Source organism: Delphinus delphis, chromosome 10, assembly GCF_949987515.2.
Source record: "Delphinus delphis chromosome 10, mDelDel1.2, whole genome shotgun sequence".
NCBI classification, from domain to species: Eukaryota; Metazoa; Chordata; class Mammalia; order Artiodactyla; family Delphinidae; genus Delphinus; species Delphinus delphis.
The window spans coordinates 42,537,192-42,548,033 of record NC_082692.2 but is presented as its reverse complement, the minus strand read 5'-3'; the positions used below and the strand labels follow the sequence as shown (position 1 = coordinate 42,548,033).

Here is a 10,842-nt window from a genome sequence, read left to right as displayed (position 1 = left end):
ACTTCCTTTCTGTTACCATTTCACAAAGCTGGGTCCTCACCTTCCTGCTGCTGCATTGCTTGAGGCTTCCCAGCAGGCGCTGCTACCAGCGACCCTCACCTCACCATTGCTAGAGTACAAGAGAAGAGATGGGTTTAATTTTTCCTTCCAAGGGTACAGATTTCAGAAAATAGCCATTTGAGTTCACTTCTACTACTAAAAGTAACCAAGTGGTAGTTTTATTCCTAATGTGATAAGCCACATATGAATTTAAAGAATAGTAATGCCCCATTTTACATATACATACAGAAACTGATAGAATGGCACACATATATAAGCATGTTTTATATATGTATATGTATAGGTATATAATGGGGCATTGCTGATATAGATATACATATAGATATAGGTATATCTGTCTTTTCCTTCTTAGAAGCTACAATGATTCTTCACCAGTAGCTGTTCATACTAGCATGAACATGGATGTTAGTAGTGAGTTCAGATCCAGCAAGTAATTCCTGACTTTCAGATCACTATGCAACTGAAGAATGCTTTGAAATGAATATCATATTTTTACTTTGAACATTTGTTATTTCTGACTTGATGCATACCCGTTCTGCATTTTATAAGGGCCTCCATAGTGAGTGTGTATGTGTGTATACAGCCCCCTACACACATACACACGCAAAGAAAGAAAGCAAGTGAGAAGAAGATGCCTGTCAACTTCAATTCTGTATGCATAAAAATGCATGAGAGAAGGGACTGAAAATGTAGGGGCAAAAAGTCAGGAAATGTCAAGCTTGATAGGTCATGCCGAGGGGAAAAATGTACTCTAAAAATGTCCTACCATTTAACATACTGGTATTAATTTGATTTTATATTCAACAAGAATATGTTATGTATATCCACGATCATATCTAGATTGTTATTCTACCAAGCTAAGACTTCTGTTGCTCAGTGGAGCTCAGCATTTCAAGGCTGTTAATCTCTGCTTGTCATTCATGCCAGTTTTGGTGTGTGTTTTTTTGTAGTACAGGTTTTCTTTTTACATATACCAGACACATTAATCCATTAAATTTCAGGACACAGTACAAAAAAAAAAAAAAACAATTCAACTAATTCATCTGACAATGCTGTTCATATTCATGATGCCATTTTTTGTTGTTGTTGGTTTGTTTCCTAATAATAAAGAAGGAGACTTAGGGCTGTTGGGCTGATATATATTTGGGGGTCCCCCCTTCCCCCCTCCCCCAAACCCCACCAGGGTGAACAGGAGGAGGAAAAGGGAGGGCAGGGCCCACAGCAAAGTTTCATAATCTTGAATCCAGTGGGGGAGGAGGAGAGGAAAGGAAGGAAAAAAAAGGAGAAAATATAAATCCTATAATACATACAACAGAGTGGGGATGGTACAGACATGAAGCTGAGGCATGGGATGGGCCGCTGGGGGTGGGTGCAGCAGAACCTCCCCCACATTCCTTTCTCTCTTTAATGCTGTTTCCGTAGTTACCAGGCTGAGAAGCCCTCTCAGAAGATGGGACCAGGAGAAGAGAGTCAGGGACTCAGTTGGGACCCCAGCTATAGCTGTTGTAGGCAGACTTGCTGGTCTGGGGCTTCTGTGGGATGGAGCTGGTCTGCTTACATTGCCCACTGCCTGTGTGGCCATCCTGCTGCACGTGATGGTGAAGGATCTGGGAGTGAGGCTGCTGATGGGGGGTCAGAATGTGCCTAAAGGGGGCAGGTGGGTAGGCAGCAGATGTGGCCAGATTGATGCCCCCTACTTCCTAGGGATGAACGCAAGTTGAAGGAGGCAGCAGGAGTACTGGAATGAAAACCTTGTTTCTCAAAGGCCTGCTGGGTTTTGGAGTACACAGAACCTGAGATATCTGGCACACCTGTGTTACTGGAGGTGACTGATACACCAGTGTTGTATCCATGAGACCCATATCCACTTGGCTGTTGGGAAAGGGTGGCTGATGCATTCACACTGACAGTCACACCATGCTTCTTGGAAGAGGTAGGAGCCACAGGGAACACAGCAGGCCCATACTGGAAGGTGCTGGGGAGGCCCGGAACCCCTGTGTAGTATGGCAGGCTGTTGTAACTGTAGCCAGGATGCAGCGCCGGGTTCAGGAATGTCTGCTGCATGGTGTAGTGAGTCTGTGTCTGGTTATGCTGGGGCTGGGCTAAGGCTGTGGCTGTGGCTGGGGACGAGGCATCCCCATGGCCGAACTTTGTGAGGTCACCAGAATAAGTGTTGCTGGCCAGGCTACCATCCCTCCCAGTCAGCGGAGTGGTGGGTGTGGGAAATGGGAGGCTGTAGTAATCCAATGGAAATCTTGTCTGAAGCATCTGCAGGTCATCATAACCATATACTTGTGGCGGGTAGACATGTAACAGCCCTGGAGCCATAATATATGGATTAGGCAACAACAGCAGGACCCCAGGAGGGAGGTTGGGAGGAGCTTTTCCTGAAGTCATAGCAACTGAGCTTCAAGTGGAGGCTATGATGGTAGAGTTGCTGCCTAGACTGAGGCCCAAGCTCCTGCCACTATTGAGACTGGAAGAGACACTGACCATTGGTGCAGAGACTGTGCTGGATGTGGTGGAGAAAGTGCTGGAGGAAGAATGAAGATTTGCCTCACTCTCCATGCTTGTGTGCAAAATAGTGGATGTCGAAGTCCGCTCAGAAGATGTTGATGATGAAAGGGTATTCTGCTGAGAAGATAACATGCTGCTGTGTTGTGTGCTGGTAGTATTTGGAATCTCCTCATTGTGGCTCAAGCCACCCAAGGAGGATGAGTACTGATTGGCTGTCGTCAGTAAGGAATTTGCAGATACCGTTTCACTGAGAGGGGGGATGCTAGAAGTGGAAGGTGCAGAGCCTGTAGCATCTTCAACAGATTGCGGGTTCTGCAACTGCATGGCCTGCACAGAACTGAAGCCATTCTTTGCCTGAGTCAAGTCCTTTTGGGGTGATGAAGAGATGGAGCTGGGTTACCACTGAGTCTGTGTGGATCACTGTTCATAAAGAGGGCCCTGAGCATTATTTTGGGAGGTATAGGTTGTCGACTGAATTGGGCCACTCTGATAACTGGACTCCTGGTTAGATGAAATTGTGGATGAAGATTCACTGGCCGTGCTGGTATAGAGGCTACTTGGAGCCTGGCTTGAAGAGGTGCTCGTGGTGGGAGTAGACTCATAATCAGAAAGAACAGACTCTGACCCAAACTGCAATGCCCCAAACTGCAGGCGGAGCCCTGAGATATGTGCTGAGCCAGGCATCTCAACAGCCAGAGCAGGAATCTTAGAAGTCACGGAGGCTTTTTTCTTCTGCTGTTTCAGTTTTTGCTGAGCTGGCTGAGGACTGGAGGATTGTTTGTCTGAAGACCCAGGAGACATTTGAGGAGTTGAGGTGGATTTGCTTGGCAGAGGAGAACACGGGTTGGGGCGGGGAGGTGCAGCAGTGGAGGTAGCCACTGTGGGTGGCTTCTCCTGAAGGAACACCTCCATCACAGTTGAAGACGGGGTGAAAGGCTAGTGCTTTGTAAAGGGGCTGTGCACTGTTGAATCATTTGGGTTCTTCAAATCATACTGCATCAGCGATAGGGATTGTGTGGTGGAGCCCATGTTCCAAGAGGAGGTGGTGGTGGTTCCAGATTGAGAATGTTGAGCTGCCAACTGAGCCAGGACCTGAGCAGTCTTGAAGTGCTCCAAGAACTGAGAGCCTGTGGTGCTTCCACTTTTAGCTTCACCAACATCACCAACTTCTTTCCCTAACATGCTCACCATACTGTGATGAGAAAACATGTTCCCTGAAGCAGGCTGCGATATGGCGCTCTGCTTCGAGTTACTGAAGACCAGAGGCTGGAGAAGAGAAGGAGACTGAGATGGATCCAGATTAGATGAATCATTCCCCCTTGAAGGCAGTGTCTTCCCCAACAGAGCAGCAAGGTCAATTCTCTGACCAGCAGTGATTGTCACATTCTCCACAGGCAGATGCTCTGACGACACATTAGAGGCAGTGAAAATCTTGGTCTCGGAAAGATCTTCATTCCCGTCTTCAGTTTCCCACTCCTCTGTTGCAGTCCTCTATGCACTCATCCTATCATCGGGTTCAAAGTGGCCAGTGCTGTTCTATGTATTGCAGCTGTTATTGACATAGTTATCAGTATTTGCCAGCTCTGCATAATCAGCTGGATTAAAGGTTCCCATTCCTTGAGCAGAAAACCTTCCTCCCCACCTACCAGAGTCACCTCTGCCTCGGCCATGACCTCTTCTGCCTCTTTCTGTGCCTCTTCGAGAAGGCGCTCCACTCTTGGTGCCATCTAACCCATTTTCCTGACCTCAAAACTCTCGTCCATGGCTGGCACCTCTCCCCCGTCTTGGTGACCCACCACGTCGCCGACTATAGTCTCTGTCCCGGTCTCGATTTTCTTTGCCCTCCTTGTTGGATTCCATTTGGCCACCATCCTTCTGTCCTGAGACTCCCTTCTTCTTCCCAACCATCTCCCAGGAATGCATATCTGGGTTTCCTTCCAGCAGTACATTGATGGCTCTGTTGACATCTCCATTGCAGTCATGCAAAGCAATGACACATTCATCCTGGTTCTTGCCTGTGATATCAATCAGTTGTTTCACCTTTTCCTCAAAGCCAGCATCATTATGGTCCAAAATCATCTGTGCAAGTCGAAGTTGCTCCTCAGTGGCCCAGGGCTGCTGCTTGTGCTGTGTCTGGTTTTAATTTTCAGGTCGTTCCCAGTTTCCTCGGGCTCGGTTAATGCCCACCCATGTCATCATTTACAGTATATACGAATAACAATATTTACAACGTAGAATACTCAGTCTCCTCCTCATGCCAGTTTTTAAAGAATTGTTTGAATGTAACTGCACAACATGCTGTTTTGTCCCCTAGTGTTGTCCCAAAGTCTTTTGTGACTGAAAAGCTATGGTGATCATGGACCTGTGGTGTCTAGGTAAAAGGCTGCTTTTCTCCCCTAAAGGATGAGTCAGGAAAATCAATCACACCCAAACATAAAGCAATATATCTCCAAGCACACTTCTGTCTGATTCTTCTCACGAGCATAACATAAATGAGAGATACAAGGAGTTGGTCTGCAGCCGGACTCCCTCACATTACCCCTCAGCCACTTCCTTCCTTCTGTCACAGATGAGAGCTGACTCATCTGTAAGGGGCGTGCAAGTGGAGCACCTCGACTTTGAATGACTGTTCATACCTAACTTCCCCAGCAACATTTAATTTTAATGTGCTTCCTTGTTCGTGATGCTCCTCAGGTGTCATCTGTGTGGTTAACCCACTCCAAGGGTGGCATGCATAGTGGGTCAATATTCCCCTTTCATGTGCCTATAGCACATAGATAATCAATAACTATATTGTTTCCCACTTAGTCCAGACATCTTTAGAATTCTCAATACAATTGCATGTCAGGTGAACTTCATCAGTCAATCAGGGCTAAAACCTACTTGCTATGCCTAGGTTACTCATTTTCATTTAAAATATGTGTATTGTAAAAAAGAGTTCAGGCGACAAAATGATGGATCTCAAATTTATTTTTATGAGTATTCCTTATTAAATTAGCAATAACAACAAAAATATATGTATGTATGTGTGTATATATACATATATATTTATTAACAAGACTCATCCTTAGGGCCGTCATTGACTTTTGTATATGTTTACTCAAAAATATTATGAAATGAAAATGCTATCAGATTATTAATTTTATTCAAGAGACTGTTAAACATGTTTAAAAAATAGCCACAAATACATGTGCAAGTTATGTTATTTATTAAGTCTACAGAAAAACATGGTAGAGTGTGTAGATTTATGGTAACATTCTTTCCTCTATGCTCCCCAAAGTCACCATACTTAGGTCGATTGTAATTCTTGCCACATTGTTTTGAAACCACTTCCTTTCTTATTTCACTGACTAACTCCTTTGAAACAGGAGAGCCTGGCTTCTCTTTGCATCATGTGATAACTGATTGAAATAACTGATTGAATGAATAAATGATTCTATTTTTTTAACAAGTGGTGTTATATTATTCTGCTGTCACGAGACTAACTCTATTCTTAGTGCTTCCAAAGCATGTTACTATTCTTATCTCAGTGAAATTTTGTTCAATGACTAATTTCAAATGTATTTTCACCTTAAGACAATTTCCTTCTTTTTTTTTTTTTGGCTTGCTGAAATAGTAAATAAACTGACATAAGTGTTAGTTCTTTGAATGAGTCATTTTAATGTTACTAATTAGTTTAAATGGTGAAATTAATATTTAAAAGCTATAATCCTTAAAACTATATAAGTAACTAAATTGGCTTTGAAGGCTGTAAATGTTTTAATACTCACACAAGAATGTTAACTTGCAATCATCTTAGAAAAAGTTTAAAATCCATTTCCAACAAACTATATTATCTTTGAACCTACTGAGAAACATTTGGAACTTGAATTTTTTTAAATAAATTATATTTATAATTCTCTGTACAACCCAAATACATTACCACGATGGGAAAATTCTGAAGCCGGAGTCTTACAAAAGGTGAATTACTGTGCCTTTATTATCAATAATAATATGTGTAAAATGACTCACAATCCATCCTTAAAGCTTTGGATTCTTTGATATCATCAAAGTAGAGATTTTTAACTGCAGAAAATGCTGACATGACATTAGATATACTAGAAGCCATTCCTTAAAATTTGTTGATTAATCGTGTGGTGCTAGATGTTCCAAATCAACTTCACTCTTCTTGAATCCTCAGCTTAAACTCACAACTTGAATCTTATTTTGCATTTTGAAATTGAGCTAACACTGGTCCTTTCCACTTCCTCCTTTGGTGTCTAGAATTTGCTAAATCCTGATGGCTATGATTCAGGAATCTCAAGGATATTCCTTTTGTACATGAAGATTTGTCCAAGTCAGAGATGCTCTCTTTAAGAAAGTAACTGACCTGGCATATTTTTGTAAAGAATATATTTAAAAACATACAAAATGTCCAAGTCATTCTTCTGGATGGTGGGATTCTAGGTGATTTTAAATTTTTTTTCTTTTTTCTTGACATTATTTTCCAAATTTTGTGATACGAACCTCAGTAATTGTATAAGAAAAATTAAAGTTAGTTCATAATATCTGTAGATATAGATAAAGACGAAAATTTACAATAGTGCTAAGAGTATCTGTACTTACTCTACACCAGATGCTCAACTCAATTATTTCTGATGGAGTGGATACCATTTTTCAAAAGAAAAGTAGTATTTATACTATTACTTTGATGTAGTAGCAGTGATGCTGTGTGTTGTCATGGTAGGGTGGGGGTTAATAAAGCAAGGAAAAAAGAAACACAAAGTATATTGAAAACCCCTGGGGTCTGAGGGGAACATGGATCTTTAAGGATGAGGCTGGATTTTAAGGCCATGGTCTAGAGACCCGAGAAGAATGTTTGTCTTTTCCCTAAAGGAAATTCTATGTTATTGGAATATTGTAGCAGATAATTGATACCACTAGATTTTCACTTTCTTTTTTTTTAACATCTTTATTGGAGTATAATTGCCTTAATGGTGTGTTAGTTTCTGCTTTATAACACAGTGAATCAGCTAGACATATACATATATCCCCATATCCCCTCACTCTTATGTCTCCCTCCTGCCCACCCTCCTTTCCCAACCCTCTGGGTGGACACAAAGCACAGAGCTGATCTCCCTGTGCTATGCGGCTGCTTCCCACTAGCTAAATATTTTACATTTGGTAGTGTATATATGTCCATGCCACTCCCTCATTTCGCTCCAGCTTACCCTTCCCCTTCCCCATGTCCTCAAATCCATTCTCTACGTCTGCGTTTTTATTCTTGTCCTGTCCCTAGGATCTTAAAAAACATTTTTTCTAAAATTCCATATATATGTGTTAGCATACGGTATTTTTTTTTTCTCTTTCTGACTTACTTCACTCTGTATGACAGTCTCTAGGTCCATCCACCTCACTATAAATAACTCAGTTTTGTTTCTTTTTATGGCAGGGTAATATTCCATTGTATATATGTGCCACATCTTCTTAATCTATTCGTCTGTCAATGTACACATAGGTTGTTTCCATGTCCTGGCTATTGTAAACAGTCCTTCAATGAACACTGTGGTACATGACTCTTTTTGAATTATGGTTTTCTCAGGGTATACGCCCAGTAATGGGATTGCTGGGTCATATGGTAGTTCTATTTCTAGTTTTTTAAGGAATCTCCATACTGTTCTTTATAGTGGCTGTATCAATTTACATTCCCACCAACAGTGCAAGATGGTTTCCTTTTCTCCACACCCTCTTCAGCATTTATTGTTTGTAGATATTTTGATGATGGCCATTCTGACTGGTGTGAGGTGATACCTCATTGTAGTTTTGATTTGCATTTCTCTAATGATTAGTGATGTTGAGCATACTTTCATGTGTTTGTTGGCAATCTGTATATCTTTTTTGGAGAAATGTCTATTTAGGTCTTCTGTCCATTTTTGGATTGGGTTGTTTGTTTTTTTGATATTGAGCTGCATGAGTTGCTTGTAAATTTTGGAGATTAATCCTTTGTCAGTTGCTTCATTTGCAGATATTTTCTCCCATTCTGAGGGTTGTCTTTTCATCTTTTTTATGTTTTCCTTTGCTGTGCAAAAGCTTTTAAGTTTTATTAGGTCCCATTTGTTTATTTTTGTTTTTATTTCCATTTTTCTAGGAGGTGGGTCAAAAAGGATCTTGCTGTGATTAATGTATTAGAATGTACTGTCTATGATTTCCTCTAAGAGTTTTATAGTGTCTGGCCTTACATTTAGGGTTTTAATCCATTTCAAGTTTATTTTTGTATATGGCGTTAGGGAGTGTTCTAATTTCATTCTTTTACATGTTGCTGTCCAGTTTTCCCAGCACCACTTATTGAAGAGGCTGTCTTTTTCCATTGTATATATTTACATCCTTTATCAAAAGTAAGGTGACCAATGTGTGTGGATTTATCTCTGAGATTTCTATCCTGTTCCATTGATCTATATTTCTGATTTTGTGCCAGTATCATACTGACTTGGTTACTGTAGCTTTGTAGTATAGTCTGAAGTCAGGGAGCCTGATTCCTCCAGCTCCTTTTTTCTTTCTCAAGACTGCTTTGGCTATTTGGGGTATTTTGTGTTTCCATACAAATTGTGAAATTTTTTGTTCTAGTTCTGTAAAAAATGCCATTGGTAGTTTGACAGGGATTACATTGAATCTGTGGATTGCTTTGGGTAGTATAGTCATTTTCACAATGTTGATTCTTCCACTCCAGGAACATGGTATATCTCTCCATCTGTTTGTATCATCTTTAATTTCTTTCATCTCTGTCTTATAATTTTCTGCATACAGGTCTTTTGTCTCCTTAGGTAGGTTTATTCCTAGGTATTTTATCCTTTTTGTTGCAGTGGTAAATGGGAGTGTTTCCTAATTTCTCTTTCAGATTTTTCATCATTATTTATAGGAATGCAAGAGATTTCTGTGCATTAATTTTATATCCTGCTACTTTACCAAATACATTGATTAACTCTAGTAGTTTTCTGGGAGCATCTTTAGTATCCTCTATGTATAGTATCATGTCATCTGCAAACAGTGGCAGCTTTACTTCTTTTCTGATATGGATTCCTTTTATTTCTTTTTCTTCTCTGATGGCTGTGGCTAAAACTTGCGAAACTATGTTGAATAATAGTGGTGAGAGTGGATAACCTTGTTTTCTTCCTGATCTTAGAGGAAATGGTTTCAGTTTTTCACCATTGAGAATGATGTTGACTGTGGGTGTGTCCTACATGGCCTTTATTAAGTTGAGGTAAGTTCCCTCTATGCCTACTTTCTGGAGGGTTTTTATCATAACTGGGCGTTGAATTTTGTCAGAAGGTTTTTCTGCATCTATTGAGATGATCATATGGTTTTTATCCTTCAGTTTGTTAATATGGTTTATCACATTGATTGATTTGCATATATTGAAGAATCCTTGCATTCCTGGGATAAACCACACTTGATCATGGTGTAAGACCTTCTAATGTGCTGTTGGATTCTGTTTGCTAGTATTTTGTTGAGGATTTTTGCATCTATGTTCATCCGTGATACTGGCCAGTAGTTTTCTTTCTTTCTTTTTGTGTGGTTTTAGTATCAGGGCGATGGTGGCCTCGTAGAATGAGTTTGGGAGTGTTCTTCCCTCTGCTATATTTTGGAAGAGTTTGAGAAGGTTAGGTCTTAGCTCTTCTCTAAATGTTTGATAGAATTCTCCTGTGAAGCCATCTGGTCCTGAGCTTTTGTTTGTTGGAAGATTTTAAATCACAGTCTCAATTGCAGTGCTTGTGATTGGTCTGTTTATATTTTCTATTTCTTCTTGGTTTAGTCTTGGAAGGTTGTGCTTTTCTAAGAATTTGTCCATTTCTTCCAGGTTGTCCATTTTATTGGCATATAGTTGCTTGTAGTTATCTCTCATGATCCATTGTATTTCTGCAGTGTCAGTTGTTACTTCTCCTTTTTCATTTTCAATTCTATGGATTTGAGTCTTCTGCCTTTTTTTCTTGATGAGTTTGTCTAATGATTTATCAATTTTTTTATCTTCTCAATGAATCAGCTTTTAGTTTTATTGATCTTTGCTATTGTTTCCTTCATTCCTTTGTCATTTATTTCTGATCTGATCTTTATGATTTCTTTCCGTCTTCTAACTTTGGGTTTTTTTGTTCTTCTTTCTCTAATTGCTTTAGGTGTAAGTTTAGGTTGTTTATTTGAGATGTTTCTTGGTTTTGGAGGAAGGATTTTATTGCTACAAACTTCCCTCTTAGAACTGCTTTTGCTCCATCCCATAGGTTTTGGGTCATTGTG

At 40.4% G+C, this 10,842-nt stretch overlaps 1 pseudogene; it reads right to left on the bottom strand.

The window, feature by feature from the left end:
* Nucleotides 1–1,538: 1,538 nt before the first annotated feature.
* On the bottom strand, nucleotides 1,539–4,776 carry LOC132431591 (ubiquitin-associated protein 2-like pseudogene; annotated as a pseudogene).
* Nucleotides 4,777–10,842: the final 6,066 nt, after the last annotated feature.